Source organism: Ipomoea nil, unplaced genomic scaffold (assembly GCF_001879475.1).
Source record: "Ipomoea nil cultivar Tokyo-kokei standard unplaced genomic scaffold, Asagao_1.1 scaffold1043, whole genome shotgun sequence".
NCBI lineage: Eukaryota > Viridiplantae > Streptophyta > Magnoliopsida > Solanales > Convolvulaceae > Ipomoea > Ipomoea nil.
The window spans coordinates 9,430,806-9,450,091 of NW_017617471.1; the positions used below are offsets into that span (position 1 = coordinate 9,430,806).

Here is a 19,286-nt window from a genome sequence, read left to right on the forward strand (position 1 = left end):
TAAAAATAATACGTGAGACAATGTCAATTTAGATTCACTATAGTGTCGGTCGTTAAGGATCATGGTCCACAAAACTTTGTGGACCGTATAATTGGCTGGATGCGAATGGTGATTAAAAAAAAAGTAAATAATTATTAAAAACCAGCTGTATTATCAAGCTCGTCCATACTCCACTCACAACTTAATCCAATAATCCCTTTGTTTGGAAAGCATTATTTAAAGGTAAATTATGTTGTGCATCCGTATGCACCATGCATGGTGCATATGGATCAAAAACGACGTCGTTTTATTAAAAACGCGCATCTCTGCTTAAAAAAAAAAAATTCAGGTTCGATTCCCAGCAACAACATATGAACTAAAATTCCAGAATCGATGAACTATAATTCCATAATCGATGAACTATAATTCCATAATCGATGAACTAAAATTTCAGAATCGATGAACTATAATTCCATAATCAATGAACTAAAATTCCATAATCTATGAACTAAAATTCCAGAATGAATGAACAATATAATGCTGTTGCTGGGAATCGAACCTGAATTTTTTTTATTAAGGGGAGACGCGCGTTTTTAATAAAACGACGTCATTTTTGCATCCGTATGCACCATGATGCACATCATAACTACTCTTATTTAAAAGGGTATTTTATTTAAACTATAATTAAGTTTTTAAATTGCAAAAAACTTGTATGAGGTCCGTGAGACAAATCATGTTAATATGAAAAATGTAATATTTATATTGAAAAATAGGATCCTAATTAAGAAAAAATATTTGTTACTCATAAGGGTAAATCTAATACTTAAAGAAAATTAAAATGTAATATTTTTACATTTTTATTTAAAAGTATTACATTGTTCTTAAACTATTACAATTCCATAAGTAACCAACATGTTTCTTGATTAGTATATTTTTTTGAGTAAATACCCAAAATGGTCTCTCGACTATAGCTAAATTCACAAATTGATCCTCGACTTTTAATTTCAACCAATTAAGTCATTAACTTTGCAATTTTAACACGATTTAGTCATCCGTCTATTTAACCATTTGTTGATCGTGATCTTTGAGGATATATATGTAATTTCATGGTCCATCGTTGGCCGGAAAATCTTCAATCCCAAATGGAAACTGTAGGCATTGGAAAATTTAAATAATATCGTTGGACCGTGACGGGTAATTGATCATTAAATTAATTACTTTAATTAAGTTAATTGGACTAATATTTATTTAATTGGGTTAATTAAATGGCCCATTAAATATTTAATTGGTTTAATTGCTTAATTAAATGTAATTGGATGTTGGATTGTTCAGCCCGAAATGATGAAATATTTAAGTGAGTTGGACCGGGCTGCTTGGAGTAATTGGGTTGCTAATTAGCGGGTCTGACTTGGTCGTGGCCCACTAAAATTATATGTGGATTATATAATTTTGAGAAATTTGAATATTTGATATTATTTGGAAATTTAATGAAATCATGAACCTGGACATAATAGTGTCCCGATACATTCCTTAATTTAATTAAAGAAATTAAATTAAATAAGGAATTAAGAGTTGGTTGGAGATTTTCCCTCACCCTCACCACTATATATAGTGGGCTCATTTTCAAAGAAGGGCTCTGGAAATCTGCATATCGAAGCTCTGCCGAAATCTCTCCAGGATATCGTCTGGAACACGCCCGCAGTTGTACTGCGTATACCGCGCTGAGGAACACGCCACTTGAACACCGGAAGCCCTTCTTTGAAGATCAAGCTGCATATTAGCCCTTCATTGAAGAACAAGCTACATAACTCCGGAGGCCCTTCAGCAAGGAATTACTCCAATTCGGCACACTCCCGAATTCAGCATACTTCCAGTTCGGCATACTCCCGAACTTGGCATACTTCCAGTTCAACATACTTTGAACTCGGCACACTTCCAATTCGGCATATTCCGGATTCGGCATACTTCCAACAAAGAACTACTTTAAGTTCAGCATACTCTGAACTCGGCACACTTCCAATTTGGCATATTCCAAATTTGGACACTTCTAATAGGCATACTTCTAGTAGAGAATCAGAGGACTTCTCATATACAGAGATTGTACCCCTTCCTGTTTGATATATACTTGATACTTCATTGTAACCGATACTTTGAATCTTGAATATATACAATTCAAGTTTTTCGCGTTTACATATTTTGGCACACCCAATGGGACCGCTCTGCCTCTCATCTCTCTACTACTACTATACCTCTACCTGCGCATCAAATGGCATCGAACAATCCCATGTTCAGGAGGACCTATGCCCAAGCTACCAAGTCCAAGTCTACGCCTGTAGCTAGCTCTGGCACTACCCCAAAAACGCATGGTCCGCTGACAAGGAACCGCGCAAAGGATTTGGGGGTCCAAGTGCCTGAACCTCAGTCCATGGCACGACGTGTGGTTCGAAGGCTCGACAAGGCCCCTGCTGCCTCAAAGGCAATTTCTTTTGCTAGAAGTCCACCCTCTCCCAAGGGAGCTACCGATAGTGGTAGTCCAACTTCTATGCAAGGGAACGCTAGTAGCGGGAGCACTTCCCCCGTAACTCCGCCACATCCTTTATGGAAGGCTGCACCTGAGTGGTCGCATGTCTACAATGTTATGCCGGCCATGGCGACAAACACAGAGTCTGTGGAGGAGCAATTAGCTAGAATTGCTAGGTCTCTGGAAGGAATGGCTGTCGCTCTCCAAAATCAAGAGAAACGGCTTAACACCCTCGATAATAGGGTAGGAAGCATCATGGAGGAGCAAGGAAGCCGGGCTCCAGGAAAGCAACCTGAAGGGCAAGAAGAGGTTGGTCAGCAATCACCACCACCTCATGTTAGCCATGTGGTAGGAGAAGCTGCTTCCCACTTACCTGCAACTGAGAAAACTATTCCAGTTACCGAAGGTATGATACCGGTGGATCAGTTGAAAGACTACATAATGGGGGCCATCAAAGGCAAGTTGGATGAAGGCCAACCTTCATATTCCTATGCTAAGCCCTACACACAAAGAATCGAGGAGTTGAAAATGCCCTACGGCTATCAACCTCCTAAGTTCCAGCAATTCGATGGCAAAGGAAATCCCCGACAGCACATTGCCCACTTTGTGGAGACATGCAATGATGCGGGGACTTATGGCGATCTGTTGGTAAAGCAGTTTGTCCGTTCATTAAAGGGAACTGCGTTTGATTGGTACACTGACCTTGCGCCCGGTTGCATTGATAGCTGGCATGATATGGAACGTGAGTTCTTAACTCGTTTCTATAGCACAAGGAGAACGGTCAGCTTCTTGGAACTCACCACTACTCGCCAATGGAAGGGTGAACGCGCCGGTACCTACATCGAAAGGTGGAGGGAACTATGCCTGAATTGCAAAGAAAGAATATCTCAAAGTTCTGCAATTGAGATGTGCATCCAAGGAATGCACTTTGAACTCTCCTATATCCTACAAGGGATTAAGCCAAAGTCCTTTGAGGAGTTATCCAGTCGTGCTCACGACATGGAATTGAGCATCGAAGCCAGCGGAGGGCTCAATATATTGAACTTGCCTAGCTCCTCCAATGCACCTGGAAAACAAGAAGTTAAAAAGTGGAACAAACCTTTTCCAAAGCAGGAAAAGAAAGAAGTGATGAATGTGAAGGCTACTCCTATGACAGTCTTCACTAAGGCAACTGAAAGGCCTAGGCCAAGACCATTTTCTGGTCCGTCAAGGGGTGGTAGAAGGCCGACAATTGAAGAAAGGCAAGAGAAGATTTATCCTTTCATGGATTCCGATGTATCTCCCATGTTTGATGAGCTACTCAAACTTAGACTCATTGAGCTGCCAGAAATGAAACGTCCTGAGGAAGCTTCAAGGGTGGATGATCCACACTATTGCAAGTACCACCGACTTCTTGGTCATCCGATTGAGAAGTGTTTTATCTTCAAAGATAAAGTAATGGCACTGGCCAGGGATGGGAAAATTGAGCTTGCCGATGCCAAAGCGAGCTCAAATCAAATCTCGATTACGCCCGGACGGTTCGCTCCGCTGTGTACTGAAAAGGAAGATGGAAAACAACGGAAGCGTCCACTCCCCTTCATTGTTAAGTATGCTGCTGGTCAAAGTTCAAAACCACAGCAAAATGATAGCACATCTGAAGGAAAATGGGTGATAGTCACTCATAGAAAGAAGAAAGTTGAGCCTGGGAGACATCCTAAGCACACAGCGAGAAGTCGGCTTGAGAAAACCTCAACAAGTGGCAATGCCCGCAGACTAAAGACGAAGGGGCATGTCAAGAAACCACGAGCACCAGTTCCTTTGGCTCAATATATGCCAAAAGGATTTAATCTTCAAGGGGTAGACCGTGCTAGCTCCTGCCTAAATACAAATGACAAGCCAGAAGATGGAGGTGAATGTCCATCTCCTAAACACACCGAGGATGAGGAAGTGTTAATGCATAAGGCTACTTCCTACTCCACGGAAATTACCTTCAAGGATGAAGACTTGTTACTTGGAGGCACGCCACACAATCGCCCATTATTTGTTGAAGGCTACACCCGTGGGCAAAAACTCAAAAGAATTATGGTTGATCAAGGCTCAGCTGTCAACATCCTATCCCTCCGAGCTGTGAAGGACCTTGGTATATCTACAGATGAGCTTGCCCAAAGTCGTCTAATGATACAAGGCTTCAACCAGGGAGGGCAAAGAGCAATCGGCATCATCAGACTTGACTTAAGAATTGGGAGCCTAAGTTCAGGTGTCCTCTGCCATGTCATAGATGCGAGGACATCTTATAACTTGTTACTTGGAAGGCCGTGGATACATGAAAATGGGGTGGTACCCTCGTCTTGGCATCAATGCCTTATGTTTGAAAGGAACGGCATAGTTGAAAAGGTTGTCGCCGATGAAAGCCCTTTCACAGAGGCTGAGTCTTACTTTGCGGATGCAAAGTTCTACATTAAAAGGAAAGTTATTGTTGAAGATATTGAGGAAAGCAATGACGATCCACCTTCCCAATCAAAGTCAAAGGGAAAACAAGTTGTAGAGGGAGATCAACACAACACAAAACTCATCTTCCCGCTTGCAAGGATTGATACGCTCAAAACAAATGCAGCAAAATCATCCGAAAAGAAATGTGGTGATAAAGTGGGCCAAATATTCCCCGCCAAACGTACCGAGGGTTTTGACCCTAACGCTTATAAGCTTCTAGCCAAGGCTGGCTATAACCCCAACGAGCCACAGAAGTTGGGAAAGCTTATCCCAGAAGCCGGTGGTAAAGGCAAACCAAATCACCAAGAACCTCAAACGCGCAAAGGGTTGGGCTATGTTCCCCCTAAACCAGTGCGAATTCTTATAAACAGGGCTGCAAGTAATTGTATCTCCGCGGAGGGAAGCGAGTATGACCCAAACCTCACTCCTACCAATGATAATGGGCAAGACAAAAAGAAGTCAGTCTTCGACCGAATCGGTAAGGCGGACTCTCGACGCTCAGTCTTTGATAGACTGGGGTCAAGTCCTAAAGCCCTAAAGAGAAAGTCAATGCATGATCGACTTGGAGCTGTTCAAGTTATTAAAGACAGTGCCAATGTTCCTGCTGAAGTGGAACCTCCAAAAAGGCTCAGAAGCATGATTCCTTCTCGTATGAGACGAGAAACATATATTCATGTTACATGCGGTGAAGTATTGAAAGTCCAACCGAAGACCATTGTACACACTCGAGTACACAAAGAGGAAAATGAGGAAAGCGTAGGCTCAAGTGATGACGTACCACCAACTACTCAGGGAGAGGTGGCATCGTCGTTCCATATCACTTTGTGTGATGAGACCCCGATTGAGGGGGAAGATGCAGAAGATGCACCCCATGAGTTAGAAGAAGGGGTACGAGCCGCGGTGGACGAATTAAAAGAAGTTGATCTGGGAACGCCTGAAAATCCTCGTCCTATCTTCATTAGCGCACTCCTATCTGATGAAGACGAAGAAATTTATGTCACATTGCTGAAAGAATATATTGATGTCTTTGCATGGACATACAAGGAGATGCCAGGGTTAGACCCAAAGGTAGCTGTGCACCGCTTAGCGGTGAAGAAGGGGTGTCGCCCGGTTAAGCAAGCTCAACGACGCTTCCGCCCCGAGCTCATTCCCTCGATTGAAACAGAAGTTAATAAGCTTATTGAGGCTGGCTTCATTCGTGAAGTTAAATATCCAACCTGGATATCCAGTATTGTGCCTGTGCGCAAGAAGAACGGCCAGATCCGCGTCTGCGTAGATTTTCGGGACCTCAATGTGGCATGCCCGAAAGACGACTTCCCGCTTCCTATCACGGAGTTAATGATAGATGCCGTGACTGGGCATCAGATCCTGTCATTCATGGATGGTTCCTCCGGTTACAATCAAATCCGCATGGCGCCGGAAGATGAAGACTTAACTGCATTCCGAACGCCAAAAGGCATCTACTACTATAAAGTAATGCCCTTTGGTTTGAAAAATGCAGGTGCTACATACCAAAGGGCTATGCAGACAATATTTGATGATATGCTCCATAAAATGGTCGAATGCTACGTAGACGACCTGGTTGTGAAGTCGAAATTGCGCACAAATCACTTGGTGCATTTAAGGCAAGTCTTCGACCGCCTACGGAAGTTTCAACTGAAAATGAACCCCCTGAAATGTGCTTTTGGGGTTGCTGCTGGAAAGTTCCTCGGGTTTACTGTTCGACACAGGGGCATCGAGATCGAGCAAGCAAAAATCGATGCCATAATGAAGATGCCTGAGCCGAGAAACCTTCATGAGCTTAAAAGCTTACAAGGGAAGTTGGCTTACATCCGAAGGTTCATATCAAACCTAGCGGGAAGATGTCAACCTTTTAGTCGATTGATGAAAAAGGGCATTCCATTCATATGGGATGAGGCATGCAAGAACGCATTTGAGAGTATCAAGTCATACTTGATGAAGCCGCCTGTGTTAACTGCTCCTGTTCACGGTCGCCCGCTGATCCTTTATATCTCCGCCCAGGATTGTTCTGTAGGCGCCTTGCTTGCTCAGGAAAATGACAAGGGGAAGGAGAATGCTCTGTACTATCTCAGCAGAATGATGACCCCGAACGAGTTAAAGTACTCCCCAATTGAAAAGCTATGTTTGGCACTTGTGTTCTCTATCAAAAAACTTAAGCACTACTTCGAGGCTCATACCATCCGGCTTGTTTCCAAAGCGAACCCGGTGAAATATGTTATGGCAAAGGTCGTGCTCTCTGACCGCCTTGCAAGGTGGTACTTATTGTTCCAACAATTTGAAATCATCTATGTGCCGCAGAAGTCTGTCAAGGGGCAAGCCTTAGCCGATTTCTTAGCAGACCATCCAATACCTGCTGAATGGGAGTTGTCTGACGATTTGCCTGATGAAGATGTGCTTGTCATTGAAGTCCTACCCCCATGGAAAATGTACTTTGATGGAGCTTCGCATAGAGAAGGGGCAGGTGCTGGAGTTGTCTTCGTCACTCCAGAAGGCGAGGTGTTGCCATATTCATTCACCTTGACCGAGCAATGTTCAAACAACGTTGCTGAGTATCAAGCATTGATACTTGGGCTCGAAATAGCGGCTGACATGAAGCAACTAAGAATTAACATTTATGGAGATTCAAAGTTGATCATAAACCAAGTGTTGGGTCTATATGAAGTGAAAAAGGCGGAGTTAGTCCCATATAACAACTATGCCAAGATACTCATGCAATGGTTAGGGGACGTCACAATTGAACATGTACCGAGGAAAGAAAACAAGCAAGCTGACGCCTTAGCCGCATTGGCTTCAACTATTGCTCATCCTGCAGCCCGAATACAAGTATGTCAAAGGTGGGTGGTTCCACCAATCTTTAACGAAGACGGCTCAGTTGATGAAACCGTTGAACTCCCTACTGCCTTAGTGTATGATATAGGCAAAGATGACTGGAGGCAACCGTTAATTGACTACCTCACTGATGGAAAGTTACCTGAAGATCCCCGTAAAAGGGTGGATATAAAGCGTCGAACTCCTCGCTTCATCTACTATAAAGAGACATTGTATCGTCGTTCCTTTGATGGAATATTTCTCCGATGTCTAGGGGAAGAGGAAGCTTTACAAGCTATGCAAGAAGCTCATTCTGGGGTTTGCGGTGCACATCAATCCGGTCCCAAGTTACATTTCCACATTAAGCGAATGGGATATTATTGGCCTACAATGGTGAAGGATTGCATAGACTATGCTCGAAGGTGCCAAGCTTGTCAATATCATGCAAACTTTATCCATCAACCACCAGAACCTCTGCACCCAACAGTTGCGTCTTGGCCATTTGATGCTTGGGGACTTGATGTGGTTGGCCCAATTACGCCTAAGTCATCTGCAGGGCATGCCTACATACTAGCTGCCACCGATTACTTTTCAAAGTGGGCGGAAGCCGTGGCATTGAAGGAGGTGAAGAAAGAAAATGTTGCAGACTTTCTCCGTGTCCACATCGTCTATCGATTTGGTATCCCGCGATATATCTTAACAGATAACGGGAAGCCCTTTGACAACAAGTTGATGGACAAGATCTGCAAGCTTTTTGACTTTAAGCAGCGAAACTCATCAGCTTACTATGCAGCTGCAAATGGGCTTGCTGAAGCTTTTAACAAAACCCTATGCAATTTGTTGAAGAAAGTGGTCTCAAAATCGAAAAGGGACTGGCATGACAGGATGGAAGAAGCTTTGTGGGCGTATAGAACCACATATCGCACACCTACTCAAAGCACTCCATATTCTTTGGTGTATGGTGTGGAAGCGGTCTTGCCTCTAGAGCGCCAAATACCTTCCTTAAGGTTGGCTATACAGGAGGGTCTTACTGATGAAGAGAATGCCAAGTTACGCTTGGCTGAGTTAGAAGCCTTGGATGAAAAACGTCTGCAAGCGCAACAAAGCTTGGAGTGCTATCAAGCTCGTATGTCTAGAGCTTTTAACAAAAGGGTAAGGACCCGTTCCTTTCAAATTGGGGACAAAGTCCTAGCTGTTCGCAGGCCCATCATCGTCACGAGAAAAACCGGTCACAAGTTCACTTCAAGGTGGGATGGTCCCTACGTGATTTTAGAAGTTTACACCGGTGGGGCTTACAAGCTGATTAGTGAAGATGGTTTGAAGATCGGTCCAATTAATGGAAGGTTCCTAAAGCTTTACCACCCTTAAACTTGGGGTGTCAACACAAGTCATGAAGATCTGATGAATGACTCATCCACCAAAAATGCAGCACGTGGTTAAACTGCTAATGCATCTCGCTTTGTCTATGGGTGGGCCCAAATCATAGACGCTCCTGGCCCGCATGAGTCTAAACTGTGAACGGCTCTACTTTGTAAAAAAAAAAAAAAATCATTTGAACTACGTTTGACTTGATCTCCTTCATAGGAGTACGTAGGTAGCTTAGGATCAAATTATCTAAGCTCAGTCATAACAAAAAAACAAATCCAATTCATGTTGCAAAAGTGGTTTATCAAGACAATCATTCGACAAGTCAAAGCAAAGATGTACGAGTAATTGCTAAAAGTCAAGCACAAAAATGAGAAGCATTCCATTATCAAGAGTTGAGAAAAGGAACAAAAAGGAGTCCTGCAATCAAAAGAGAAACTAAAGGACAAAGAGTATCAGTCAATAAAAAAGCCTAAAGCTAAGCATATCGTCTTTGCACGCTTCTAAGCCTTTCTTTGCCTCCTTTAGACTCATTTCATCTTCTGGCATCAGTACAGTCAGGTCCTTAATGCGGGTGACCTCTGCCTCGGCCTCCGAAACGACAGTCTTAGCATTGCCCAGGTCATCTGTAATTTTGGCAATTGCAGTGTCGCATTCCTCCGCCTTGGCGCGAGCTAACTTCAGTTCTTTCTCCAATTCCTCTTCCCGATCTTTTGCGGCCTTAAGCATCTCATGTTGGCTCAATATTCTTGAGTTTCCTAAACTCGTCTTGCGCATTCTTAAGTGCATCCTTCGCCAGGGATAAAGACTGAGACTCGCTCGATGTTTTGTCAGAAATTGTGGACCTTAAGTTATCATAGGCTTGAGCTTTTGTGAAAATCTCTGCAACTCGTGTTTCCAAGGGAGAGATGTCAATGTCTAACTTCCGCAGATTTGCAAAAGCATTCAAGAAGCTCTCTTGCAAAGATGAGACATGCTCTACCGAGGTGTCGTCCAACTTTTTGCGAAGCTTGTCCCAGACATTTATGACAACCACCTTAAATTCTTCTAGTACGAGGTCTTTTCCATCAAAGACAGAGACCTCAGGTCTATCTTGCTGACCTATGCGTGGCTCATCGAATGAATTCCCTGACTGGTGCGTGTTTGATGCTGAGGCATTATTTGAATGTCCACTTTCTCCAGTATCGCTGGCTGCCACCCTTTTATTCGATGACTCAGCCCCTCCAATAGCAGGTATCGCCACATTTTCCTGTCAAGAAGTAAAAGAGGGTAAGTTAAGTGCTACCAGCAATCATTGGGATAAGCGAGAACAATGATTTACCTCCACTGGGGAAGGTGAACGTCTGTCTCGTCGCCGTTTCCAGTGACGGTCATGGCTTCCTTCATCATCCGAGTCCTGTCGTATCGCCTCGGTTTCCTTTTGTGGAATGGTGTTTTCCTTTCTCTTTTTGGGCGGTGGTTCACTTTCTTGGACCGGACGTTGGGCTTTCTTGGAAGTACCGACTTCATGCTGCACGTCGGCTGGGTACTCAGGAACTAAGTCGTTGATACAGCGCTCAAGATAGTCCCCATGGACTTGCGCCCACCATTCCTTGTAACTCCGCGAGAAGTATTTCTTCATAGTGACAGGGACTCGAGTCGCGGGAAATGTCACCCGCGACCCTGAGCCCCTAAGTGTAAAATGGCGCCAACGCTGGAAGCCCTCCGAAAGTGTGAATTCGCGTTCGTCATGGCCCAATATGCCTGAACCACCATCCTGATAGTACCCAAATTGTCGGCTAAATCGATGGGGAGTGTAAGGTTCGGCGACACATGCATCTGTCCATCGTAATACGAGGTGGTTAGAGCGGAGGCACATGAAGTACTCGTCGTCGGTATCGTGGGCATTCCCATCGTCAAGGAAGTGAAGATCCTTAGTTAAGTGGCGTGTCGTGCAAAGCCAGTTGGCACTGTCAGCTTTGAAAATCTTGCGACGAGCCTCTATCGGTCCGTAATATCTCGCACCACCCTCCCCCGAGTAGGCGATCATCAACGGGGAAGCTGACGTGTGGTCTTTTGCGAAATGGGTGTCAAAATAAAGCGACAACCATCCGTATACATAGTGGATGGGGAAGCGGCTATCAGTTAGCCCCGGGGTATTAGATTGGGATATCACGTTCAGTCCAGTGTAGATGCTCGCAAGCACGGGGATCCCAAGGTTCAACGTTCTGCCTGTCGCCATTAAGCAAGCCATTTTGAATGTCTGGAAGCGAATGACTCTCGTCATTTTGATGGGGAGCACGAATACGCATAACCAGCAACTCAAGTATGCCGCTAAGTGAGTTTCATTTTCATGTTCAGGGGGAATTCCGAGCTCGGCAAAGGGTGCTTTGGTCGTCTTAGTCCATCCCTTGAATGCTGGGATCTTGCCTTTTGGATTTTGGGTGTTCCTTGGGCGAGTTTTCTTCTTGTCCTCTTTCCTTGGCGTTGGTCTGTCGTAGACTGGCGGTCTTCTACTCCAAAATGCTATCCAGTCAACAATGGGAACGGAACGGTCATTACTGTTTTTTTCGCGACAAGTCCCTCGTTGCCTGCTTCGGTCACTAATGTAACAATATGCTTGGAACAAGTATTTACAACTTGGAGGAGTAGAGTCAGGGTTGGCGTCTTCCCCCGTTAACTCTGAGGCGGTTGGGACATACTCATCATAGATGTCGCCAGATATCGGCAGGCCGCAGAGCACATGCACATCCCAAAGTGAGATTGAGAGCTCACCAAGTGATGTAAGCAGTGTATTGGTCATAGGGCTCCACGCTTCGCAGAACGCTTGGACAATATGCATCGAGCGGTCATAGGTGAACAACGAGGCGTATATGCCGTCGTAGATCGTCACGGCCTCCAGGAGTTCACGGTGCATACTGAGTATAGTCTCAGTCCATTCCCAATATCCCATCGTAAAGCTGAACTCTCCTCTGAAGCTGGGATGTTGGTTCCATGAGGCCTCACCCCTAAGGATCTGTCGCCCTAGAGTCGGGAGTGGGTCTAAGTATTCCGTATGACCTAGCCCGGTTTTTAGAACCCATGTTTTGGGTGGCTGGTGTTCGGCGTTACGAGTCCATTCCTCCACCCGATAAGGCAGTGTCGGGGCAAGGAGGGTTCTTGGCGTCATTGGTGGGTAAACGATGAACAACATGCTTTTTCTTCCAGTCTCATCGCTTGATACTTTGAGCCTCCTCTTCTGATCGCCTCCCACGGTGTCCTCAAACACTACCATTGTTCAAAATAGTTTGCGATGTATGAATCTGCATTATGAACCAAGAGGCCAAGTCCAAAAGTATAAGACAATTTTGAGGTCGATGCAAAAAATATATTGTCGCAAAATGCCTATGCTACACAAGTTATATATGTGCAGTCACAAGCAAACATCAATTATGCTATGTGTATATATTATATACTCCGTATATATTATGTACGTGGTACACACAAAGTATAAGAAGCAAGCATGGATTGGGCGCATATGGGCACGTACGTTACTAAAATATATTATGTACATACATATCTCGGATTTGCAAGGTTTAATGCGAAACATATATATATGTTACACGTGTATATATATGAATTCACGTCAAGGGGGAGTGTTAAAAAAAAAAGGAAAAAGGAAGCCATATTATATATGTATGCACATACTACGTATATATATATCATACGTATTGTATGCGTATCATATGAATTATGTGCATGTGTGCATATACTCATACAACATATGCATCAAATATATTATATATAAATTATGCATGGGTCAGTGAGCCACAGCTATGTTATATATATATGTACCTACACTATATAGTGCATGCAAGGTAAACATATATATGTATATTACTTATAAACCAGTGGCCCACATGGGTTAAGTGTATTATATATACACAATAACACAAGCTAAGCACAGTGGAGTCTCAAAAGGGCTATGTTCACGCTGGCAGGAGAGGATTATGGAAAGCAAAACAAAAATATATTACGAAAAGCAAATATATGTTATGTATGTTATACGCACGGCACAAACAATGTTAGTGCATTACACACATGTTATTATATACGTATGTGTACATTCACGCAGTCATGAAGCAGAAGATGGACGCGTGTATATACGCTAACACATGCGAAACAGATAAAAAAGGGCTGATGGGAAAGTGTGATGGGAAAAGTGACAAAGCAAAGTGTGATGGGATGGGAAAAGACAAAGCAAATAGAACTGTGGATTGTAGTTCAAAGTTGCCCTCAAGAAACCTATACCCACACGCAAGCAGACATGGGGAAGAGTAATGGCGCATGGCTCTATGTGTTCTCTATTTAAATGCAAAGCAAGGGATAAATTAAAGCAAAGGCTCTCGCCATACCTCTGTCGACGAACACAGCGAAGCCTTAGCAAGCTTTCTCCTCTGACAAGCTCGTCGGCGGTTGGTTCAAACAATTGGTCCTCCGGCGACGGTTCTATGATGCACGGCAAGCTCCTGGAATACACCAAAAGCAGAGCATGAGCCTTCCAATTCCAGAGCCTTTCGATTTCATTTCTTCTTCATCACCAAGTACAGTGAGAATGGAGAGGCACTGGAGCAGCAATAGCGAGATTCCAAGTAGTGGTGGAAGATATTCCAAGAAAATTCCCAAGAGCCCAAACAGTGGTGGTCATTCCGGAAAAATTAATTTCCAAGAGTTCTAGACCACTGTTGGTGAAGATGGTGACCCAAGCAAAGGTAAAAAAAAACAAGCCCGGAAAAATTAATTTTCGGGTGTTTTTACCCAATGCCTCACGTATCTTGTTTCCTTTATTTCCCCTGGCAAAATAAAAAAATCAAGAAGATAGTATAGTGAACAAAAATTACCTTATGAAAGAGATTGCAGCTTGGATGAAGATTGAAGCTCGGTGAAATTAACTACAGCTCTGTTCTTGGATTGGAAAAAAATGATTAACAGTTACATTATTTATAGTCATGGGATGAGGATTTTGAGTAGGTTGGGATTCTAATTCTGTTACTTAATCCTTATCAGCTTATGATGTTGTGGCTAATTATGTGGTGGAATGGGAAAAAGGATTAATATGGTTTGCAGGAGTATAATCCGTTAAAGCAAGTTTTGTGGACCAATTTTATTTTATTAAACTGTGAAGTACTTTGGATTAACAGGGATGCTGACTCCATTTTGGAAATCTATGTACATGGAACTTAATTAAAGTACGGTTGGAAAATGGATTATTAATGTTGGCCTAAATTAAAAGGAAAAAATTCGACGAAAGTTATAAGCGTGCTTTCAAATTTTGAAGTACATTTTTGGTTAGACGGTTGCCTGGGCATAAGTTGAGGAATTTTGCGGTCAAATTATAGTCTGCAAGTCTGTCATCCCAAATATGGACTCTTGGATTACTACGGTTAATTTCGAGACTACCTTCCCTCTGCATTTAAGGCACGTCAAGTAAGTCTCGAAGGGGCAATTTGTAGGCATTGGAAAATTTAAATAATATCGTTGGACCGTGACGGGTAATTGATCATTAAATTAATTACTTTAATTAAGTTAATTGGACTAATATTTATTTAATTGGGTTAATTAAATGGCCCATTAAATATTTAATTGGTTTAATTGCTTAATTAAATGTAATTGGATGTTGGATTGTTCAGCCCGAAATGATGAAATATTTAAGTGAGTTGGACCGGGCTGCTTGGAGTAATTGGGTTGCTAATTAGCGGGTCTGACTTGGTCGTGGCCCACTAAAATTATATGTGGATTATATAATTTTGAGAAATTTGAATATTTGATATTATTTGGAAATTTAATGAAATCATGAACCTGGACATAATAGTGTCCCGATACATTCCTTAATTTAATTAAAGAAATTAAATTAAATAAGGAATTAAGAGTTGGTTGGAGATTTTCCCTCACCCTCACCACTATATATAGTGGGCTCATTTTCAAAGAAGGGCTCTGGAAATCTGCATATCGAAGCTCTGCCGAAATCTCTCCAGGATATCGTCTGGAACACGCCCGCAGTTGTACTGCGTATACCGCGCTGAGGAACACGCCACTTGAACACCGGAAGCCCTTCTTTGAAGATCAAGCTGCATATTAGCCCTTCATTGAAGAACAAGCTACATAACTCCGGAGGCCCTTCAGCAAGGAATTACTCCAATTCGGCACACTCCCGAATTCAGCATACTTCCAGTTCGGCATACTCCCGAACTTGGCATACTTCCAGTTCAACATACTTTGAACTCGGCACACTTCCAATTCGGCATATTCCGGATTCGGCATACTTCCAACAAAGAACTACTTTAAGTTCAGCATACTCTGAACTCGGCACACTTCCAATTTGGCATATTCCAAATTTGGACACTTCTAATAGGCATACTTCTAGTAGAGAATCAGAGGACTTCTCATATACAGAGATTGTACCCCTTCCTGTTTGATATATACTTGATACTTCATTGTAACTGATACTTTGAATCTTGAATATATACAATTCAAGTTTTTCGCGTTTACAGAAACCCTACATTCCAGACTTCAAACAAGCCTTCGAACACTTCTGCATTAACGCCGGTGGCCGCGTCGTCATCGACAATCTCCAAAAGAACCTGCAGCTCTCTTCGGAGCACGTGAACTTGGCAGATTGTGGTTCGAAAATATGTCGTCTTCTTCGGTCTGGTACGAACTCAACTACATTGAATCCAAAGGGGGGATGAAGAAAGGCGACAGGATTAGGCAAAATGTAACCGGAACCTTAAAAATCCGACGATGGACAATGAAATTACATATATATCCTCAAAGATCACGGTCAACAAACGGTCAAATAGACGAAGGATCAAATCATGTTAAAATTGCAAAGTTAAGGACTTAATTGGTTGAAATTGAAAGTCGAGGACCAATTTGTGAATTTAGCTATAGTCGAGGGACCAATTTAGATATTTACTCTATATTTTTTAATATAAGTATTATATTTTAATTGCATATTACCAAGTTCGTCTCACGAGGGAGCGACTCTTTTAAAATCTGTAAATAATAAAAATTTTAGAATAATTATTTCCTATAACGAAGAAATAGGAAATGCAATTAGCGCGACCTCATTAGTTAAAATTTTTTGTAGGTTTTTTCAGCCCATGTAGGAGAAACAAATGAAGGGAGTAAAAACAGAAAAAAAAAAAAGAAAAAAAAAAGTGTGTCATTTTTTAAAAATAGGGCTTACGTACCGGTTGGGCGCATCTAGTGCGCTTTTAATAGGTTATTTATTTATTTATTTTGGGTGGATGGTACTAACATTTCTCTCTCCTATACTTTCTTTCTTCAAAATTATGCTTGGTCCTATAAAAATCTCCAAAAAAATCAGTGTGCTCTTACGCATGAGATGTGTGAGGGAACGTTATGGTGTTAAATCATGTTCACCATGTGATAGATTCATAATTTTTTTATACTGTAAATTCATAATTTTTTCATATTGTAGATTCATAATTTTTATACTGTAGATTCATAATTTCTGTACTGTAAATTCATAATATCTGTACAGCGAAGACGAAATAATGCGATTACAAGAGAGAAATGCCGTTAACAACAAATGAAAAACAAAATTATGAATCTACAGTATAGAAATTAGAGATATACCCATGTGTTCACCATGCGCATGGTGAACACGTTCCCACAGCATAATTTGCCATGTGTGGGGGGGTGAAAATTCTTCGAGATATATGGGCCTTATATGGATGAGGATAAGATATCTTGAATAATCATAACAATAGGTCTGTACAAGAGTATATGTAACCGAGAATAACAATCCTACTACAAGACGAATACTAATAATAATAGACTCCTAATACTCCCCCTCAAGCACAGGGTTGGCTAGAAACAACACTGAGCTTGTCTCGTAGAGTAGCAAAATGCGGACCAAGCAGAGCTTTAGTGAACACATCAGCGAGTTGGTCTTTGGTGGAAATAAAACTAACCTGCAACTCCTTCTTTGCCACTTTGTCACGAACAAAATGGTAGTCGATCTCCACATGCTTCGTGCGAGCATGAAACACCGGATTGGAACAAAGATAAGTTGAACCCAGATTATCACACCAAAGAGTAGGGGACACGGCCAACGAAACCCAAGTTCATGGAACAAAGAAACGAGCCAAGTGACCTCCGCAGACACATCAGCCAGTGCCTTGTACTCCGCCTCAGTGGACGAGCGAGCAACTGTACGTTGCTTCCGACAAGACCAGGAAATCAGATTACCACCAAGAAAGACCGCATAACCACTCATAGATTTCCTGTCATCCGAATCACCAACCCAGTCCGAGTCTGAAAAAGCATCCACCGCAGCAGAGGAAGATTTACGAATAAATAAACCAAAATCAAGAGTACCTTTAACATACCGCAACACGCGTTTGAGCATAGCCAATGCTCAGTAGTCAGAGAGTGCATGTGCTGACAGATCCTATTTGCCGCATATGACAGATCCGGTCGTGTGACCGTAAGATACTGGAGAGCCCCAACAAGACTACAATAATGAGTTGGATCCTCATAGGGAGCCACTGAAGCAGACGACAGCTGAGATACGGGAACCAGAGTAACCAAAGGTTTACAATCAACCATCCCTGCACGAATCAAAATATCCCGCATGTACCTCTGCTGAGAAAGAAACAAACCGCCATCCCGGGATACCGTCTCAATCCCAAGAAAAAAAAAAAAGACAGAGCTCCCATGTCACGGATCTTAAATTCCGAGGCTAAGTCGGCAAGAAGACGAGTGACACGTGAAGCATCAAAAGCCATGACAAGGATGTCATCAACATACACAAGCAAATATAAACAAATAGAGTCACGAGTATAAATAAACAAGGAAATATCAGTCTTGGACAGAGAAAAACCATCCGAAACCAAGAAAGCATGCAACCTATTGAACTAGGCCCGAGGAACCTGCTTAAGACCATATAGTGACCTCTGCAACAAACACACATAGTCAGGTCGTGCCTTGTCCTCATAGCCGGGCGGCTGCCTCATGTAAACAGTCTCCGCAAGATGACCATTGAGAAAGGCATTATGCACGTCCAACTGTCAAATAGTCCAACCACGAGAGATAGCCAAAGATAAGAGAAGCCGAACCGTGGTTGTCTTAACAATAGGACTGAAAGTCTCAAAAATGTCTTATCTAGCCACCTGATTAAAACCTTTGGCCACCAACCGTGCCTTGTGTCGTTCAATCGTGCCATCTGCCTTCCGCTTTGTTCTAAACACCCACTTGCACCCCACATCATTCATACCTGGTGTGCGACAAACCAAACGCCACATGTCATTCTGGAGCAAAGCATTAAATTCAAGGTTCATGGCCTCCCGCCACTCAGGATACCGAACCGCCTGTGAATAACATGTCGGCTCAGGAACCGCTACAAAGGCAACATGCTGAGTCGGCCATTGAGAACGAGTCACCATAACATGAGAACGCGGCGGAACCACCTTCACCGAACGGCAACCTCGCCTGGACACAGCAGCAGCACCCGTGACCAAGTCAGTGACGGTGCGAGAGTCGGCATCACCCGAGGGGCATCCGAAGTCCTCAACAGCAGCCGAACTAAAACCGGGCACAAGACCACACTCACCAGAGCCTGAATCAACCCGAACAATGTCAATACCCCACGGAACAACTGGAGCTAGAAACCTGAGTAATTATGAAAATTAAATGTCATTACGTTTTTTCTTTTCTCCTATTTTTCACGCGTTGATTAATTTAGATTGATGATCAGATTATTCTACATTTTTTTAAAAAAAAAAAAGAAAAAAGTTATCATATTTTGAACTAATGAAATCATTTGGTATATTGCACATGAAACATTGTTCTGACTATATATATCTCGAATCATAAACACAGTTGAGTTCTTTTTTTTTTTTTTTCTTTTCTTTTCTTTTTGAGATACAAAAATATGACGCTTTTGAAAAGTATGCATAGATAGGAGTGTGCATAGATAGGATTATAGGAAAAGAGAAATCAAGGAATGCATGCTTGAAGAAAAAATGGACTCCCATAGTGCATGTTAGCTTTTTCAGGAAAAATTAGTTAAATGTAATAAATTATGGTATTATACAGGTATGTGTATATAGTATTGTAACAATAATGGATAAAAGGT

General features: G+C 42.5%; 1 protein-coding gene across 1 annotated transcript in view; it reads right to left on the reverse strand.

The window, feature by feature from the left end:
* LOC109181374 overlaps positions 1–19,286 on the reverse strand; it is a 289,298-nt gene that overhangs the window by 27,299 nt on the left and 242,713 nt on the right. The gene's annotated exons all lie outside the window — the stretch shown is intronic.